This window comes from Podarcis filfolensis (genome assembly GCF_964270895.1).
Source record: "Podarcis filfolensis genome assembly, chromosome: 14".
Classification (NCBI taxonomy): domain Eukaryota; kingdom Metazoa; phylum Chordata; class Lepidosauria; order Squamata; family Lacertidae; genus Podarcis; species Podarcis filfolensis.
The window spans coordinates 5,968,259-5,989,912 of NC_139616.1; the positions used below are offsets into that span (position 1 = coordinate 5,968,259).

Sequence of the window (21,654 nt, forward strand, 5' to 3'; positions counted from 1 at the left end):
GGCAACCAGTCAGGTAATCAGGATACATATTAAAAAATATAATTAGCATTATCATCATCACCGTCGTTGAATAGGACATCCCTATTTCATTTGAGAAATGTTAGCGGGTATGTGTTTATGCAGGGAGGGAGGGAGAGGGAAAATTATTTTCCCCTCAGTATGCATTGCCTTATACCTGCCATTCTCTTATGCACTCACCCAGTTTGTAGGCATTATTCTAGGTGGGGAACTTGTGGCTCTCTATATGAGGTTGGACTTCAGCTCCATTCATCCCCAGGCAGCATGGCCAACAGTAAGGGGTAATGGGAGTTGTAGTTCAGTAACATCTGAATGGCACCATATTCCCTAACTCAGGTCTATAGTCTAACTATCCACAAAGTTTGTTGTTCTCAGTGAGCTTTGCTGGTTTAATTTTCCTAATCTCCAAATATTTCATGAACAAATTATAAAGCACCCAATTTTGGACCAGACAGTTACAAATGCCTAACCAGTCCTTTGCTTCCTTCTCTTCTATCCATTTGTTTTGAAATCATGTGATCCTCTTACCTAATAGCTACTAAGGTTCCTTGAGAAACTTTAGTAAGTGATTGGGGCAAAGCTTTTTGCATTAAACAGGTTTATGCTATTTTTTCCCCTAAATATGATTTCATTTATTATTCTTATTCTTATTAATGCATATAACACCTATGTTGTACCCACTGTTCATTTTATGGAATCTCAGACGCTACTACAACACAGTACCTCAGTATAGTATGACAATGGCATTCCCGGACTATTAATGGCATATAAATAGCTTTAAATTCTATACAAACCCACTTAGCATTGGCCCAATAGTCAGGTTTATACAAAATCAAGTTAGACAAATGTGTACACTCATGTGCAGGAGGTTAAACTGAACGATAGTTTATTTCAGCATCTTCTTTCTAAGGGTGGACAGGGTGGAAACTCAGATTTGCTTTACATTATATACACAATGAATCTAACATGCTATTCTCATGACTATTAGACCAGGTTGGAGATTCTCTTTTCTATCTGCTTTCCAACCTGAATTATTTGGCAGCATCTTCAAAGTTGACTGTCTCACTGTCCAGCATGAACCCCACTTACTCATGAATATTAGGTGGCACCAGTCTCAATACAGAGCCTGATACCACATTCTTACATGTGAAAATGGTCTATTTATTTCTATTCTTTTTTGGAGTCCAAGTGTATAATATTTACCAATCTTCTCTACCTATATGCCAATGCTGTTGAAGAATTCTAAAAGCTAGGAAAATGGCTAATCTTCCATTTGTAAAAGCTATGCTGGTTTCTCCTCAGAAAGGTGCTATTTATATATATTTAGCTTCGGATAGCACTTTTCACCAATTTACCATGAACACAAGTTAAGCTGACAGTAATTCCTAGATCCACACTGATTTTTCTATTGCTTACCTTTCAGTCCTCCACTAAGGAGTTTGCTTTTAGTGATTAAAGGTAATTGTTGCAAGTAAAAAAAGGAAATGCATAAAATAAGCCTTTTTGCAAATGATAGAGCAATTATGCTATCTAATCCAAAAGCTGCAATGCCTGTATTAATGAAAGAACTAAGCAATTATGGTAAAGTGACTGGATTCAAAAATCAATGAATCCAAATAAAAAATAATGTATGTGGGTATTTCTCCCTCTGACCATTTAATCATGCAAAAACAGACAGGTTTTTAAATCTGCAGCAAGGTAATAAAATATATGGAACTGCAGATAACTAAAAATCTGTCAACTTTAAAAAACAAACTTCACATCATTTCTTTTACAGCTATGACAAGAACTTAGATCTTGGAAAGACCTACATTTATCATGGTCAGGACTCATAGCTTCTGTAAAGATAGTTATCTGATGATGATGATGCTGCTGTTCAAGTTATCTATTCAATTTATATACTGCCCTTTATCCCAAGATTCCAGGGCAGTCTTTCTTTTTCAAGTGCTGCCGAGTAGGATTACACCCCAACAATTTAAAATATGGCAGGGCTCAGTAAAAAAAGTTCATACACAAAGGACAAAAAGTGCAACCAGGCTCCTGAATTATATGTATCCGTGTTTAAAGTGGCGGGTTCAGAATCCCACACCTCCAAACTTATTACAATGGCTTCCAATTAAAGCATTTGATATCACTGATCCACAGACAAAAGGGTAAACCACGGCTAGATACAGTCATACCTCGGGTTGAAGTAGCTTCGGGATAAGTATTTCCAGGTTGCGCGCTGCGGCGACCCGGAAGTAACGGAGTGCGTTACTTCCAGGTATCGCCACTCGCGCATGCGCAGACGGTCAAAATAACGTCACGTGCATCAGCAAAAGCAGCGAATCGCAACCCGTGCATGCGTAGATGTGGGTTGGGTTCGCTGCTGGATGCGAACGGGGCTCCGGAACGGATCCCGTTCGCATCCAGAGGTACTACTGTATAGACATTTCAGATCCAGTATACAGAGCATGTCCTTTTCTGCCCTCTTTACTCACTGAAACCCATACCATTGCAAACCCTTTCCTCCACACCACACCGAATGTTTGGAAAACAGAAATTAAAAAATTGGCTTCTCTGATATCTCCCCTTATTCCTCTTCACTTCCAACTATCTTTTAAAAAAGCAGGACAATGCTTAGATTGAATGGCTGGGAACAGATGGCAGACTTTTATACACTAAAATACCTTTTTTTGCGAATGGTATTCCTCTATGAAAAGAACAATTCATAGCTGACATGCCAAACCTTAAATGGTCATGGTACCATTTCAATCAGCTGTTAAGATTCCTGTTAAATCCAGATATTTCCACTTAGGCAAACAGGAACCTAACAGCAACAGAACACATCTTTGTTAACCTCGCTCCTCTCTCCTTTCTCTAATGGCATAGCTTCCTCAATTTATAAAGCTTTAATAAAATGACGTGGGAGATGGACCTAGAAGTCAAAATACGAAATGAAAAATGGATGTCTTTGTGGTCCAAGAGCCTGCTGAAATCGTTTTCTGCAAAAATCAGGGAATCCTTATGAACACTTCTGCATAAATGGCACTATAAACCAGTGATGCTATCCCAGATATGTAAGGTATTGGAGGGGATGCACAGTCAAAGGTACATATTTCCATATGTGGTGGTTTTGTAACATCATCAAACCCTTCTGGAGTGCTGTCTTCAAAGAAGTAAGGTTGATATATAACAAAACAATTGAAATGTATGCAGTAACACTACTTGGGCTTATGATCCCACCCAGTGCTTTTTTCCTACAAAAATGTTTAGGGGTACTCTCATTTTGACTCAAGAAAATCACCATTTTATAGTTCAACTCAGGAAAAATAAATACAATAAATGGACAAAAGTACAGAGATTCACAATATGTTTAGGGGTATGCATACCCCTGCGGGACCCCAGAAAAAAGCACTGACCCAACCCATTCAAGATTAACCTAACAGTGACCACTTAGTCTTTCTATTGACAGCTGCCCATATGGAGATAGCCAGATATTGGAAAACTGGTCTTAACATCTATTCTAGGCACACCAGAGTATGGTCAATAGCATTGGCTGAGAAATTAACATGTCAGGTCAGAGCAGCAAAGAACAAACACAATCCCTATGGCAAATGTTTATTAAATACATCAATTGTATTCAGACTGTGGCAAGAATCCACCCAACACTCATGGGAAAATGTGGTGTGATATTTTAGACTAATCTAACAAAACTTTATTACACAGTGTGGCAAAAGTCTAATTTTATCAGGACAAGTTGTTTGCTGCCCGCTGTTGTAACATGTGTTTTCTCAAAATGTATCTTCTGTACCATGAAAAATAAACAACTTTTTTTTAAGAAAAAGAAAAGTTAATTGTTGTTCATTTCTTTCCCTCTCAGCTTGCATATATGTCAAATAGTTGGCTCATGGGTTAATAGCATAGACAAAGGACAAAATATTCATGTTAACGCTCATTTAAGATTGGCCTAAAATGAGCAAGGCAGGCTGAAAGAGAAATTTCAAACTAAGAATGTCTGCTTTCAAGGAAGGTCTTTACAGTATCACCTGCTGAAAAGCGAAGTCATATTTATTGTTAATTGGCAGCTATAATTTAATGCCATAAGGTACAGCCACAGTATAGCTGTAAATCATCTGCATGGTACAAGGGTGTGATTTCCCAACACTCTTGCCAGAGCAGAAAAACTCTACAACTTTGTCACATCTTGCAGCTGACAGTGCTGTATTAATTTTGCTGTACTTGATCCAGGAACTGAGGAAGTGTGGTGGCTGGCACTGACAAAGACAAAAGTAATCTCTTGGCATATATAACCTTTTTCTTCCTCAGACAAGAGAAGAAATAACACAACCACCACCACCACAACAAACACAAAACAAAAATATATTTGCTTGCCCAGTACCCAGAAAGTAGAAAACTGACTCATGAAAATATCAAGATTTAGCAAAATCTGGAAACAGACTTTTTACAAAATCTAGCAGTATTTTTATTTTACTATTTTATTTATAAAAATATTCATGAATTGTCAACTCATAACAAAATCAAGGCAGTGTATACTAAAATGATTAAAACAGCATAAAACTATAAAAACATAAAATACAGAACAAATAACTAACAATGAGTCAGATTAATTCTTCTATATATAATAATATTTATTAGGGGAACATACGTAAGTATAATAATGAACACTCAAATATGGATAGCTTGTGAACAGACCCTACCACCAAGAACAGGGCATTAAACTAGGAGGTTGCATTGAGCCCTTTCAGGCATTCCATAGCCGCTAGTGGGTGTTCCTGCAGGTCATAGGCATCAATGATGATGATGATGATGATTTTATATATATATATATCCTGACTACCTGACTGGTTGCCTCAGCCACTCTGGGCAGCTTTCAACACATATAAAAACATAATAAAACATTAAACATTTAAAAACTTCCCCATATAGGGCTGCCTTCAGATGCCTTCTAAAGGTTGTATAGTTACTTCTCTTCTTGGCTCAAGGGTAGCATACCATACCCTCCAACATTTCTGTGATGAAAATAGGGACGTCCTAAGGAAAAGCGGGACATTCTGGGATCAAATCAGAAACTGGGATGTCTTCTCTAAATCAGAAACACCCCTGGAAAATAGAGGCACTTGGAGGGTCTGGTATTCAGGCTTTGTAAGCCAAATCCATGCTGTGTGTATACCATTGCAGGTCTAGGCCTTAATGCCTCTTGGAGCTTCAGCTGCCTAACAAAAGACAGGAAGGATTCTAAAGCTCTCCAGTGAGATTACTGGTAGCTGACAGGCAGCCAATCCCCTGCTGCAAAAGGACCAGTGTTGTGATTCGCTAGTTACAGAACAAGACGACCTATGGGGGGTTGTGTTGCCTAGGGTGGGTTAAGATATATATTCTAGGTTGTGTGCCCCCGTTTGTCATTCTTGTTCCTGGTGTTTAAATAAAACTTTTTGAGCTTAATCTCGGTCTCAGGTTATTCTTGAACCCACCTACACTTCAGACACCACAAAGAGCAATAAGCTCCCACCTCTGTAATGACTATTATCCATCCTTCTAACAGTCAAAAGTGGTTTCTATCTGCATACTTCCTCAAAGGCTTCATACAACATAATGACTATTTAAGTTCTGGAAGTGGGGAAAGACAGGCCACCAATGCATATATATTTGGCAGGCTTTTATCAAGGTATGTGGGTCGTGTGAATTATGGACTGATTTATGAACAACCTTGCATGACACAACCGGCAGCAGAGGAAAAGCAAATGGTGCATAGCAATAGCCCCTATTTTTGTTATCTGCCATACAATACTTGTGTGTGATGCGAGGGACAGCTTCCACAGCCATCGTTAGTGTGGTTATTTAATAATAGATGTAGATGGAATTTGTAATGTTCCAGTGGAATTCTACACCAGCCGCTCACAATGTTTCAAGCAGCTTCAGAACAATATTGCTTAAGCAGAATGAATTCAAGCTAGACCAGACAAGAATCAACTTAAAAAAAAACCAGAATGTAAAATTATTGAATCCTTTTAAAAATCTGACTTAAAATTATTATTGTTATTAATTAAATGTATATACCGCCCTTTATCAAAAGATCCCAAGGCGGTGTACAACATTAAAAACACATTACAGAACATCAACAACAAAACATAGTCAGTTCGATTTATTGTGTTTAGCGAACAGCCGTTACACACATAAAAATAGTAATAAGAATACTGCTACTAATAGTGGTTTACATTTATACTCCCTGACTTTTAGTAGGCAAATCATTTCCCATTCCCCCTTTAAGTTTTATTACACAAATTTGTAAAGCCTTGGCAAGAAATTTGGATGTTCTAAAGGATATATACCTCTCAAAACATAATAAATATACCTGACAAAACGTAATAAAAAGTATACTGACAGACAGCCTAGTAATAAAATAGTCAACATAATAACTGTCCTCTCCCCCACACTTTCAAGGTTTGTGATCAGCACAACAACAGCAATGGAATACAGTAGGAAATAAACAATTCATGTCAGTTTTACAAAGTTTCAGTGTCAAAAGTCAAAATCCTACCTATAACGTAAGACAACTACAGGAACAATTACTCTCCTTAATTTTTTTTAAGAATTGTTTACATTTCCTGCAATGAGGCCTACATATTATCTGTTTTACAACTCTTTTCACATAATATATTTCTCTAATGACAACATTCCGAAGCAACTGATGAAAATTTCTTATTACTTCTATTTATGTTATATTATAATCTGCTTCTTTACAGTGAAAAACCTCAGCACATCCAAATAGATCTGCAACTACAAAGAGTTATTTCAAAATCCATGTGCTAAATATGCTCCACCATATATTTAATTGATTTTGAAATAGTCCACGCAGACTTTGGAATTGAGAATCAAATTTTCCCATTGCCCCAGCCAGACAGCTGTTTGAACCAAGACCTCCAGAGCAGTAGGGGTAGGCGATATATTGATACTTTGTCCCTTACCAGTAGGAATTCCAGACTGCGATAAAGGTTTCATATTTTTTCCACAAGAATGTACTGCCCAGCTGGCCTTGCAGACCCTCCCCACTAGGAAGGCAGCAGCACTTTACTGCAAAGTAAAGCCTTTACTGCAGGGGTCACCAAGCTAAGGCCCATGGGCCGGAAACGGCCTGCAGAGGTCGTTTGACCGTCCCACGAGCTGCCCCAGAACAGAGTTGCCCACTCGCTGCACTAAATCGACACAGCGCGGCACGGGAACTCGCTTCCGTGGCGCCGGAAATCACGTCTGCATGCAATCTGGCCCACAGAGGGATCTCCACGGGACCGCTCCAGCCCAGGCAAGATAAACCTTGCCAACCCCTGCTTTACTGCAAAGTAAATGGCCGTTTCCTGCCTGCCCGGCCACCTCTCAGCTGGCACTGCAGAGTAAAGGACTGCACTCCATTCAGCAAATGATAAGATTCAGGTGGCTTTACTCTTGCTTTTGTTATGCAGGTTTAAGGCACATACCACATCTCTTGCTAGGCAGAGTAGAGACCCAGCTTCCCTGCTGAGGGATGGAGATTCTGGTGGCCTCCTGAGCGATGCTCAAACAGTGGGTCTCAGGGCTGCAATCTGCCTCTCCTGTCACCCATTTGCCTGTCGTGCTCCCCAGTCTTGCCAGCGCCTTTTGGTTGGATCAATGAAAGCACTAGCAACTCTCTGCATGCTGAGTAAAAGTGGCCAGGAAACAGAAGAATGGGGGGGGGGGGTGAAGTGAGGAAGAAAGGGCGAGAGGCGTTGAAAAGTGAGAGAAAAGGTTACTATTAATTAATAAACTGGGAATAGAAATTAATAGGATAAGATAGGAAAGAAATGAATGTAAAAAGGATCAGGAAGAAGTGATGAAAGAAACCACTTCTCCACTTAGAACCTCCTGCCTAAAATGGGGAGGCTGAATCACCATACCTCCAGGCAGTGCTTTTTTCTAGAAAAAGAGGTGTAGGAACTCCCACCTTTTGGGGACAGACAATTTTCCGTCACCCAATCGCAGAGCTGCCACAATCTCAGCACCATGCCACCCATTGCATCCAACGCGAGGTTACTAGTGCCGTTCCAACAGCAACGCTAAAGAGATGCCGGAATGCACCAAAAAGGGCAGGTGTCTGTACTTAGCTCAAGAAAAGATGAGCCATAGAACTCATTGCCTCAAGGAAAACATTGTGGCAAAGAATTTAGCAATTTCCAAATATGGATTAGATATCAGTAGAAAGTGCTGTCAGTAACTTTGCTTACATCTGCCACAATTTTGTGACTGGCTCTGCTCCTGCACCACCATTTCTGACTGGTGCGCCTCAGTAATTTTCAGCTGCCTCAAGTGGGTTCTGGGGATAGAAAGTTCGAGAATCCCTGCTCTAGATGTTTTGGACTCCCAACTCTCAGCAGCTCTAGTCAGAATGACCAGTGGTCTGGGATGATAGGATAACTAGAAGGGCCTCACCTGCAGATCTATATGGGAGGAAGCATTCTCTCAGATAGCATAGAACCAAGCAACGAGCCAGAGTGAAAGCTCTTCAATGTTTTGGTATTTCAAGATTAGTTAAATATGCTATTGGGGAGGTGATGTACTGGGGAGGCGGTTCTTTTCAGAAGTGGTATAATACGCTTGCAGTACATAGTTTCATTCAGGAATCCAGCTCTGGCCTTATGCATCAGCACCAGCATCAGCTTCCAACACAACCTTAAGGACAGCCCCAGATGCAGTACATTACAGTAATCCAGTCTATATGTTACCACCACATGGGTCTATGTGGCTCACCATGATCTCAGTGGCAAGGCTATCCCTGTCCAGGAAAGTTTATAGCTAGTGCATCAGCCAAAGCTGGTAAAAGGCACTCCTGGCTACTCCAGCCTCCAGTAGCAGCACTGGATCAAGGAGTACCCTCAAACTACATGCCTGCTCCTTCAGAGGAACTGTAACAGCATCTAGAACAGACAAATTACCCCCTTCCTGGATCCAAGACCAACAAGGCCTCCTTCCTCCAGCCCACCACTGTATCCAGACACTGGTCCAGGACTTGCACAGCCCCACCTGACTAAGCTGTAACAGAGAAACAGAGCTCCAAATCTCCCAGTAACTGCTCTCAAAGGCTTCATATAGATGTTATACAGCATTCAAGACAGGTCTGACCCTGTAGCAGTTAACACTCAGGGGACCAAGGCACAACCATCCAATACAACTCTGTGGTATAGATACCATGGCTGATAGCTTCAAAAGTTGCTGAAAGTTATTGTAGAAGCAATAGGTTCATACTCCCTTTACTGTCCTTCTCCCAGTAAAAGTCATTCAACAGGATGAACAAAGTTTATTCAGTCCTGTAACCAGGTATGAACCGAGTCCTGAACAGGTCCATGTTGGGACCAATTCCTGGTTGGGGTCCTAGAAAAGCAGTGGAGAAAAGCAAGAGTGAATATCCTAATGCAATATTGAAATTTGGAGGTAAAACTGACAAGGCAAATAAGAAATGGAGCATGTGGAACAAATCGTGAAAATCACACAAAACAGCACTAATCATAATACATCTAAAGCACAGCAGTTAGTGTAAAAAAATCACATCTACAAGCTCAACGAGGTCACAGGCTAGTAGTACACTGGATACAAGTATGAGGCACATACATTTCCGTTCAAAACCTGACTGTCCCTGAAACTGCAACTGTTCCATTATCTTCAAAACCTAGGCGTTTGTTGCATGAGGGTCCCATTGGGGACAAAACCACCTATAAGAGGAAAAGCCTACTATATTAGGTCAAATAACTATTTAAGTCCCACACTCTGTTCTCCCAGTGACCACCAGATGCCTATGGGCAAAATCTGTGTGCCATAGTATTCTTCCCACTCAGGATTTCCAACAACTTGTATTCAGAGGCGTACTGTCATTCAACACTAGATCTTAGGCGTAGGTAGGTGTAGGTAGATCTTAGGTGTAAGCAGTCATTTGTCAGTTCAGTTACATCCAGCCAGGTCTCTGTAACACATATCAGGCTGGCAGCTTAATCCAATTAAACAATGCATGGTGCTGTTCTTATTTCTAGCAATCGCTATTTGCAAAAAATGGAGCCTATAGATTCTGAGGCACAAGCCAACCAAGAGCACACATCAGGGGAGGCTTGCTGCCTTCATGCCCTGTTTATGGCTTTGAAGTGGGCTTTCGCAGAAGGTACAAGCAACAGATTACTGCTGTTCCTTCTGACAAATATACAGTTGGAAGAGAGAAAATACACCCCTTCTTTACTTCTGGGTGGAGGGTGTGTAAGAGGGTTTGCCTCCCTCCTTTCCTGTTAAGTTTTGAATAAGAGGGAGCAACAGCAGTGGTGAGGCATTGCTGGCAAATTCTGCAGAAGCCCAATGAGTATCTTAAGGGCTGTCACATGGAAGACGGAACAAGCTTGTTTTCTCCTGCTCTGGAGGGTAGGACTCAAACCAATGGCTTCAAGTTACAAGAAAGGAGATTCCGACTAAACATATGGAAAAACTTTCTGACAGTAAGAGGTGTTTGACAGTGGAACAGTCTCCGTCGGGAAGCTGTTGACTCTCCTTCCTTAGAGGTTTTTAAGCAGAGGTTGGATAGCCATCTGTCATAGATGCTTTAGCTGAGATTCCTGCATTGCAGGGGGTTGGACTAGATGACCCTCAGGATCCCTTCCAACTCTACCATTCTATGATTCTATGAACTCAAGGGACAAAAGCCATGTCTTCTTTCCTTCCCATTCTCTCTTGAAGAACAGCTAAAATTTGTTCTCACAAGTTGGACTTTTAAACAAATGCCAGCCATACCTCATTGCTGCTTCCAGCACAAAATAAATGGGAAAGGGGAGAAGGGACAGCTTATTTCATAGCTGTCAACTTTTCCCTTTTCTTGCAAGGAATCCTATTCGGAATAAGGGAATTTCCCTTTAAAAAAGGGAAACATTGACAGCTATGGCTTATTTCCTCCATGGAGCAGAGTGAATAAGAATTACACTGGTTTCTCTCTTTCCTCATTAGATGTTTGTGGGGGAAACAACTATAAATGAATACGATCAGGACCCAGCATACAAATACTGCCTAGCCCGAGAGACTGGTAGGATGCAAGTATACTAACTACTCCCATGCCACTTCAACTAACAATTAACATACTACTGAATTAAATGCCAGGTGAAATTTAAGCTTTGCAACCTTTGTGAAAACTTGGCTGAGATTAAGACTTCCTTAGCATTCCAGAAGTGAGGGACAACTGTAATAAAATACATGCTCCTAGTTGCTACCATCTTAAGCTGATTCAGTGATGAAAAACTAAATTTGGCCTACTGACTCAACCAAAACTGGCAGTCCAAGCTGATATGATATAGTCTTTCCTATATTCCCAGGCAACTCACAAATCTTGGCCAGTTCAAATCCCACATTCTTCTCACCAACACAAGGAAATGAACTCAAAAGACCTGATGCTCCTACAAGCACCTTCTTTTCCCAAAGACAAAGTGAGTTCCACCCTGAACATGAGAGTATGGATTTCTATACACACACATTCCAGCTTGCAAAGCCCATCATTTTTAGTGTTTCCCCTTTAGTGGAACTTACGTATCCAACAGATGCCTCAGATAAGCATTTCTGGAACTATAGGTCAGGTACCATCAGTGGCTGCAGCCAACTTTCAGGTGGAACTCTACCTTACCCATCTACTCATCAACAGAAGAGCAGGGAGGCTGTTTGAATGTGTGTTTGTCCACCCATCTGAATATGTGAGGTCTGTGTTTGTTTGTTTGTTTGTTTGTTTGTTTGTTTGTTTAATATCAAGACAATTTCATAAGCATTAACTTACATCCAACTCAAACCACAATACAGTGGTACCTCGGGTTAAGAACTTAATTCGTTCTGGAGGTCCATTCTTAACCTGAAACTGTTCTTAACCTGAGGTACCACTTTAGCTAATGGGGCCTCCCGCTGCCGTGGCCTCGCAATTTCTATTCTCACTCTGAAGCAAAGTTCTTAACCCAAGGTACTATTTCTGGGTTAGCCTAGTCTGTAACCTGAAGCATCTGTAACCTGAAGCGTCTGCAACCGGAGGTACCACTGTATTCAGTCATTAAAATAAGACATAACCAATCTGCAGTGAAGATAAAATAGAAGTCTCAGTGACATTTCTCACCCAAATGTCTTTGACACTTGCAAAGTGAACACTTGCAAAGGGACACAATGAAACCTCCAATGGAAGGAGTTCAACAGCCAGGGGATCACCACAGAGAAGGCCCTACCAACGACAGTAACTGTCTTGCTGATTGTGCCAATAGTCACCTCTATCTGCTACCATTTTATTGCTGGCCCTAATCCTATACTGCCATTCTGTGACTGGTGGCTTCAGTAATTTTCAGCCCTCTGGTATGCCCTGGGAGTAGAAAGCTGGAGAACTCATACCTCAGAACAAGCCCCTACTGACAAACAATGCACCCAAAGCAGATCTGAGTTGGAATGAGAGGCCAATCTACACCCAGGGCTGCAGTTTTTGCAGGGTAGTGGCTCAACTCAGGTAAGTAGTCTCATCCCCACCATCTGCCAACTGATGGGACAAAAAGTCAGAATGTGGAGACAATACTCCGAGGAAAACCCTGTTTAAGCATAATATATTCATCATTAACAAAGATGACAATATTTCAAAGTAATTCATTTTTCCTATATACTTTCATTGGGAATTTTAGTACTTAGGTACATCTGCCAACCTAGCAGTTCGAAAGCACGTCAAAGTACAAGTAGATAAATAGGTACTGCTCCGGCGGGAAGGTAAACTGCGTTTCCGTGCGCTGCTCTGGTTCGCCAGAAGCGGCTTAGTCATGCTGGCCACATGACACGGAAACTGTACGCCGGCTCCCTCGGCCAATAAAGCGAGATGAGCGCCGCAACCCCAGAGTCGGTCACGACTGGACCTAATGGTCAGGGGTCCCTTTACCTTTACTTTTTTATATCTGCTATGCTCTGCTGGTAACAAAGGATTGCCAAAAAAAAACTTTAAAGAATCTTTTTATTGCACCTCATGCTCTAGAAAGTCAGCTCAGAAACAGAGAAGGGGCAGGAGGAACTGGCTGTCCTACCAGGAGGAATTGGCCCAAATCACATGTCTACAATTCTCTCTACAACTAGCAGCATTCAGTGGTTGAACAATATTTTACTATATTAGAATGCAAAGACAAAGTTATTGAGAAAATGCCCGTAACAGGTTTCCTATTCCCCATCTGGCTGCAGCTTAAAGTTGTAGTAGATCCAAGCCCCTTCCTCACTCTCTCTTCAACAGGAATTAAATTAGGTTTTCCAAGGGCTGCGTAAGTCAATCAAAATGACCAATGACCCATAAAAAGTGACACAATTTCATTAAATATTAAGTAGATCAGCAAGAAATGTACGGCATATATAGTCTTCTATTTTTTTCCATATTATTTAAATTACATTATAAACAGTATATGCTACAAATTAATATTTAGAAGCACTGCATTTCACTGGGCAGGCACAGTACTTGTTTGTAAGTTCAAGCATAAATAAGTAACAGGAAACCTAAAACTCAAGAGTAATATTATCTAAGTGATGTTTTATAAGTTTCTAAATCTGCAGAAACGCACAGTCCTAGCATAAAATAATCCTTATGCTTGGATGTCATCTTAAAGTCCAACAGCAGCTAAACAAAATTAACAGATATATCAGTAGGCAAACTTTCTTCCTAGCTTCCACCTCCCAAAAATCCTTTTATCAAGTGAAAAGTAGACAATTAATATAAAGCACAATTGATTTGGATGGTAAAATTTATACACTGCAATGATACAGTGCCCTGGAAGGCCAGCAATCACTATAAGAAAGTCTAAGAGTATAATAGTAGGTATTTATTTTACTCATATTCCCTCTTTGCTAGATCTAAAGTAGAAGCATGAAACAGAGTTTACTTTGGGAAGGATCCAAAGACCTGCTTAGGTTCTTGCAGGAGACTTTAACCTGCTTAGTGGAGTTTTTAAAATTTTCATTGAATAGCTCACTACCATGTACCATCACAAACTGCTTTAGAAACTCCCTCCGCGAATGCGGAGAGGGGAAGATTCTGCCAGTGAAAAAGTAATCTAAAGTCCTTGTTCCATGGGTTGCTGGCACTTTAAAAAAATTATTCTTGACTTTGGTTTTAGCTATATCCTGAGCAGCAGCTTCATGGACATCACTAGCAAAAATATTTTTTTTAAAAATGGGTCACAGCATCTGATCTAAAATATGACTTTCCATTCTTTTCTCCCAGGGAAGTCTGGTTAGATGCCATGCTACATCTTTCAGTTCCATTGCCTCTACATTAGGGGGGAATATCTTACTTGCTTATTCTGTTTCATGGAGTTCTTCTATATCATCCAAGACGCTTGGGTGCAGTTGTTCCCTGCAAGCAGATGGAGACAGCAACAAATAGAATTTTTTAATGGCGTCATCCCCTCATTCAAGGGGAGTTCACAGGCTCAAAATCCTACGTTTTCCAAGAAAAGTAAAAATAATAATACTATACCACACATATTACTTTGTAAATGTTTAAACCTCAAGTGATGGTAATACTAACTGATAAAAATATAGGAATTACAATCCATATGAAAGTTAAGTATCATTATGCAGACAAAACAAAAAAACTCAACTTACACTTGGTGATGCACCAATTACTACTCGTTTATTAATACAGTAAATATCTGAAAGAGGGGGAGGGAGGCAGACATTTTAATGCAGTTATCATCCCCATCTGATTACAGATATTACATTTGGTCACTCAAATGTTAGGAAATTGCACTATTTTGTGATTACACCCACCTCCATGTCTAATTAGCAGCACTTGCACTAGTCCAGTTTCCAATTGTCACCTTCTTTAAAAATTATTCTCTAGCAAACCTAATTCTGTTTCCAATTCTGTGGTACACTAGTTTGTAATAAAACTTAACCCTCCTACAGACTTTTCACACAGGTATGTGGTCAGAAGAACCACCTCACATGCATTTTCTGACATACAGGCCCCTCCCCACTCATGAGCGATCAACACGCACACCATTTTCAGTGTCAGTGCTAGAAATTAACCAGGCACATTTTGTGCCTGGCACAGGTCCAACTGCAACCACGTGGAGATCTCTGGGTGCCAGGTTGGTGCCAGGGGAAAACAAATGTCACTTAGAGAAAGATCTGAAATATTCTCCTTGAAGCTTGAATTTGTTTTATTCTGGATTGTTTTATTTGATGTTTTAATATGTTGCAAACTGCTTTAGGATTTGTAATTTTAAATATAAAGCGGTACAGAAATGAAATTAATAACAACAACAAACCTCTTTGGGGGCGGGGAGGCCCTGGACATTGCATTGTGGCAACCGTAACCTAGGTTTAAGGTGCCATTTGGCGATTAGATTATATATCTGGGTTTTTAACACTGGTCAGTGCCAAAAAGGGGCTAGGCTGGGAACAGAAGGCACTTATGCATGAGGCAGTTGGGAACAGTAACCCCGCGTAAGCAGGGATTCTTCTGTAAACTATATACATTCTTAAGCAATGCTATTAACCACACACCCAGATATTTACCGTATTTTTCGCCCCATAGGATGCACCGGCCCATAAGGCACACCTAGTTTTTTTGGGGGGGAATAAAGGGGGGAAATTTATTTTCCCCCCAGGCGCGGGGCTGGGGCGGGGGAAGCCCGAGCTTCCCCGGACCCCAGCCCCCAGAATAGGCAGCTCTCTGCAAGCCGTGGGAGCCCAGCGCGGGCTCCCACGGCTTGCAGAGAGCTGCGGGAAGCTCGAAGCCTGGGCGCGCTGAGCTCAGCGCGCCCAGGCTTCGGCATGCAGGCAACTCTCCGCAAGCCGTGGGAGCCCAGAGCCGGGCTCCCACCACTTGCGGAGAGCTGCGCGAAGCCTGGAGAGTCCAAGAGCGATGGCGAAGTTGCGCGCAGCTTCACCATTGCTCTCGGAGCTTGCGGGGCTGGGGAAGCCTGAGCTTCCCCCGACCCCAGCCCCCAAAATGGGTCCGAGAGTGATGGTGAGGTTGCACACAACCTTGCCACTGCTCCCGGAGCTTCCCGGGCGGCGGGGGGAGGGGTGGATCGCTTCCTGAAGCCTGGAGAGCGAGAGGGGTTGGTGCACACCGACTCCTCTTGCTCTCCAGGCTTCAGCGAAAGCCTGCATTCGCCCCATAGGACGCACACACATTTCCCCTTCATTTTTGGAGGGGAAAAAGTGTGTCCTATAGGGCGAAAAATACGGTAATCTTCTTTTCAATCTTTAAGCCTGAGGAACTTTGTGATGTATTTTTACTCTCAACATTCATATTTTTTACCAGGAGTTTGTTTTTATCTTTATTAATTTTAAAACCTGCTGTTTCTCCATATATTTTTTTATCTCTTCCATTGCTTTTGGGATTGACTCTATTGGTTCCTTTACAGATACCACCGCGTCCTCTGCAAAATCTTTTAATTTATAGTCTCTGTCCCACCCTTATTCCTTTAATTTCTTGATTACATCTTATTCTTTGCGCCAAGACTTCTAAAACTGTTATAAACAATAAAGGTGACAGCGGCCAACTTTATCTAGTTCCTTTAGTTATTTTACAATTCTCTGTCAATACATTATTTACTATCAATTTTGCTGATTGATCAGCATGTATTACCTTAACTCCTTTTATAAAAGTGTCTCCACAACCCATATATTCCAAAACCTTAAACATAAAGTCCCAGGAGACATTGTCAAATGCTTTTTCAGCATCTAAAAAGGCCCTACCTTTTGTTGGTGCTCCACTTCATGCCAGCTCTCTTAACCTGGCTATCAAATTTACTGATATCGCAATGTTCCTTGGCAATGTTAGAAACTCAGACCAAATGGATCTTAAACCTTGGTTCATAGCTGTCAACTTTTCTCTTCTTTAAAGGGAAATTCCCTTATTCCGAATAGGATTCCTTGCAAGAAAAGGGAAAAGTTGACAGCTATGCCTTGGTTGCGGTCGCCACAAAGGAATGTCTATTTTTGCAATAAAGTTTATTATATTTTTCATTACATTTCTATTCTGCTTTATATTTAAGGGAAAAAATCTCAAAGCGGTTTACAACACATTAAAATATAAAATTAAACAATCCAGAAAAAAACCAAATTCATGCTTCAAGGGAATTATTTCAGATCCTTCTCTAAGTGACGTTTTGCTTTCCCCTAGTTATTTATTTACCTACTTAATTTATAAAGCTGCCCCATAGCAAAAGTACTCTAGGGAGCCAGTGTGGTGTTGGGGTAAGAGATTCGGACCAGGACCTGGGAGATCAGAGTTCAAATCCCCACTCAGTCATGAAGCTCACAGGGTTGTTGTAGGAATTGAGGAGGGGTGAATCATGTGCTTTTTGGAAGAAAGGGTGGGATATAAATGCAATAAATAAGCTCTTCTGCTTACCAATTTAAGCTACCTGGGGAGGCCAGCTATATAAGCTGGCAAATATTTATTTAAAACACTAGTTCACGTAAAGGTAACAAAATTTCTGACATAACTAGTGGGAGATTGTTTGGCAACTGTGAGGCTAGTTCCTTTTCTCTCTGTGTGTGTTGAGTAATTCTATAAAATATTTACATAAGCATTTATATAACCATTAAGGTTGAGATTTTCTGGTTAGATCCAACATCATTGCCAGTGCATTACATTCACTCGTGGAAGCAATTTTTGGAAGGAGACATATATGTGCATCAATCAGTGTCCAAGTAATTAACTTCAAAGCTTTAATTGTATTAGCAATGTAATTGTAAAGTATTAGAATGCTAATAAACACTCCCACTGCAGTATCCCTTAATCATTCAGGCGACTAATGCGATGCCTGAATTCAAAATAGCAAACAAACAAGTGCAGCATGCGGCAGTTCCTTTTAAGGCGAAAACAGTTGTGAGACACTGTTCGTAGAATAGACAGTGGTGTCAGTCAAACAAAACATCAATTTTCCTCTTCCTGCCTAAGAATTCTTATATTTGTACCCAACTTGTCCTTTTCCCAAAAAGTGGAGAGAACATACCGTATTTTTTGCTCTATAAGACTCACTTTTCCCCTCCTAAAAAGTAAGGGGAAATGTGTGTGCATCTTATGGAGCGAATGCAGGCTGCGCAGCTATCCCAGAAGCCAGAACAGAAAGAGGGATTACTGCTTTCACTGCGCAGCGATCCCTCTTGCTGTTCTGGCTTCTGAGATTCAGAATATTTTTTTTCTTGTTTTCCTCCTTCAAAAACTAGATGCGTCTTGTGGTCTGAGGCGTCTTATAGAGCGAAAAATACGGTACATAAGATTCTCAAGGCACCTCCCAGTCAGGTGGAGCTATATCAGACACCTTCAGACGTCAACTTTTAGGATACAACAACTCCTGGCTCCATGCCTCCACATCATCCAAAACAAAAGCGTAGGGGACCAAAGACAGGCCTTTTCTGTTGTTTCACCCTGCATTTGTGACACAGTTCCCAGAGTTCTGCCAGGTGCAGCCTTCACTTTCTTTTCAGCATTACATTACAATGTTTTTACTTGCCCAGGCCTTTCAAGTTTGTTTTGTTCTTCTGTGCTGCTGTTTTAGCTTCATGCTGTGATTTGTGGGATGTTACTGTATTTTTATGTAAGTTCTCATAGACCAATAATAACAACAGTGCCCTAGCACCACACACACCAAAGGAACTGTCCTCTGAATTTTTCAGGTAATTATCACCTAAGACAAATATAGCCTTTCTAAATATATATAAAAATAGGTCCTACAGACATATATTGATGGAAAGTATCTCACAGCAGCAGAAGAAATTCCAGTCATTACAATTATTATATTTTTGCCATTCCAAAAAATATAATTGAACCATAAGAACTGTTGGCCCTTCATTTCTTAAAAAAAAATAGCAAACATAGGGTAAGAGGAAAATAAGATGCTTGGGTCATTCCATATCAAGTGATCCAATTTTTTTTAATCACGTGTCATCCAATTTTCTTAATATTTTTTACACTTGTTGAATTATCAAAACTAAGTTAAAAAATTTAAATTTTTGTTTCATCCCGTTTGAAGTTATGAGGGTTTGAAAATTCAAAAGAATGATAATTTTGGCCTTGCCTGACTACACACAAATGTCAAAAGCTCAGCCCAGAATTGAGATATTTCAAAACTAAAAATACCAATCTCTTCAGAACTTCATGGGCTTTAATGTGATATGTCATATGATTCTTACTTTAAATTTTAAAGTTCAGTTACAAAATTTACAATTTTAAAAAGTGATTTTAAAAATTTAGTATGCTTAAAAATGTCAAAAATGTATTATTATTTTTAGGAGCTACCTGCAAAATTTCATATTGGGATCTCAATGGGATCACATTTTTAAAAATATATTTTGTAAATACATGCCCTATTGGGTTCTAATTAGGATATCAATTCTTGGAGCAGAACATAAAAGAGTAAACAAGACTTCAAACTATAATATCAGTTACTTCAGGTGTTTCGTTAAGAAAGCTAGTAATACTTTTCTTTTACAAATGTGTGGTCCAAAGCAGCATAATAGCTTGCTGTTACATGATAGAATTTTTTTGTGTGGGGGGGGGAGAGCTCAACAACTCGAGTGTTGGTGGGGCATGTTCCACTGCTGCCTGTGCACCACCACCACCTCGCTGCCCCAGGCACTGGCGGGGGTTGCCATGCCAGCGACTTGAAAATTTAATAAAATATCAAGGTTGTTCTGTCTGATGTTTAAAATATTGATTTCTTGATTTTGGGTTCAAAAAACAGGGGTTGTCTTATACATGGATAAATACGCGGGGGGGGGGTGTGCGCACGCATGTATAACAAACAATTAAAAAATAAAATTAAGCACAACAGAATGAATATTGGTATCCTTCAGTATAATATAAAGTTTTGACTACACCATGCAGTTTTCAAGAAACAGATATAAAGAAATATTTGTGAATCAGCATCTTCAGCAGCTTGAGTTATCATGGCTTAAATATGTATGAACTCAGAACAGCCAAGTTAGCATTTTAAAAGATTAAAAATGCAAGGGGGGGGGGGGAACTGTGGCAGCGGAACGTCTTCAGATTTTTCATATCAAGCCAATACAACATTATATACATTTGGCTTTGTGCTTTATTATTCACCTGTAATCACCTTTTACAATCATCTCAAGGTGATATGCAATGAAACAGCAGTTGCAAATTTTAGTAATATAATTTTAATATACAGTAGCTCCATGTGTGATGTAACACCTCCCAGTTAAAGCTCCTCATCTAGCTTTCTTCATCAAACACATGTGAGGCTGTGAGTGTCCAGAACACAGATAGGATAGGATAGGATAGGATAGGATAGAGGTTTTCAACCTTTTTGAGTCCACAGCTCCCTTAACTACATTCTTTCTGCGGAACCCCTCAGGAGCCCAGTTATGTCACCCCTTGCATGCAGAGCCAGCAACCCCCCACCCGTTTTTGAACACCCTCCCTTGTGTAGTGTTCCCTCAGCCTCCTCTCCTCTCGCCTCTCCTTGGGAGTCCTCCGGGAAACTACCGCTGCCATCCCTGGTCTCTGAGCTGCCCCTCCTTGCCCCAAAGAGGGGTGCCTCCCAGAGGCACCATTTGCCTGTGGAACTTATAGCCAGGGCTGCTGCCATAAACAGCTGTGCAAGCCTTTGGGAGGCAGATGCAAGAGGGCATCAGAGAGAGGAAAGGAAAGAAAAGAAAAGAGGGACAGAGGCTAGTGTTGCCCGCAGCACCCTGATGAGTCATTCAAGGCATCCCAGGGTGCCATGGCACACTGGTTGAAAACCCCTGGGATAGGACAAATACTCAATGCAAACAAGTTGGCTGGTGGTTCATTCACCCAGATGGAATACGGAATTATACTCTGAGTATGGAAAGATACTTGCCTAATTGACCACAGATTTAGGCAGATGGAGCAACCTGCCCCTCAGCTTCTGCAGCGGAGTGACTCTGCTTAAAACAAACATTCTCCCCTATATATACCGCAATGACATTGCTAGTGCATCTCTTTTGCAAGTTTTTGTAGGAACTCCTCCAAGATTTTCACTTTAAAAAATGTAACTGGCAGAGGGCTTTGCATTCTCTTGAGTTCAAAATGTACTTCAGGGTCTGCTTGTTGCTTAGTATTTAAAAGTAGCAATGGCTGCCACCAGCTGATGCTGTTCCTGCACAACCTTATAATTCTTTTATTTGACTCTGCTCTGAGGATTGAATGCTCTTGGATCCATGCATGTAAGGGGAAATGTCATCCTACCTACCAGGTCAGCAACACAAAAAACACACTGCTATACAATCCTTTACAACACTTTATAGAAGTGTCAAGAAATTTTGGGGTGAAGGGGCCTCAACACATGTGATCAATCAATGGGTCAGCATGTAGAATTCTTTCCTTTCTCAAGATACCAAAAAAAACCCCAGCAACCCCTTTGTCCTCCTGTTCAATTAAAGTATCTCTTGACTACCCTGCTTCATCCTGAGGCCCTTAGTGCAGCTGAGTTCCTTGAGTTATTGGAATATCTGATCACCTCAACACATCTTTCAAAATCTGTTATTTCTATATAAAGCTCTAATTGACAAAACCAACTTTGATTTACGTGGATGAGAGGAATGGAATGAGCATTTGGAATAACCGATGCATGAGTGGCAATGGAAGGATATTCT

General features: G+C 40.7%; 1 protein-coding gene across 30 annotated transcripts in view; it reads right to left on the minus strand.

Annotated features, from left to right (window-relative positions):
- TCF12 (transcription factor 12) overlaps positions 1-21,654 on the minus strand; it is a 141,706-nt gene that overhangs the window by 95,949 nt on the left and 24,103 nt on the right. For 13 of the 30 annotated variants that reach the window (XM_083586474.1, XM_083586477.1, XM_083586478.1 and 10 more), the window contains exon 4: positions 14,337-14,398. The exons of the other annotated variants lie outside the window; for them this stretch is intronic. The gene's annotated coding sequence lies outside the window, so the exon portion shown is untranslated. The remainder of the gene's footprint in view (positions 1-14,336; positions 14,399-21,654) is intronic. 30 annotated transcript variants of the gene reach the window in all.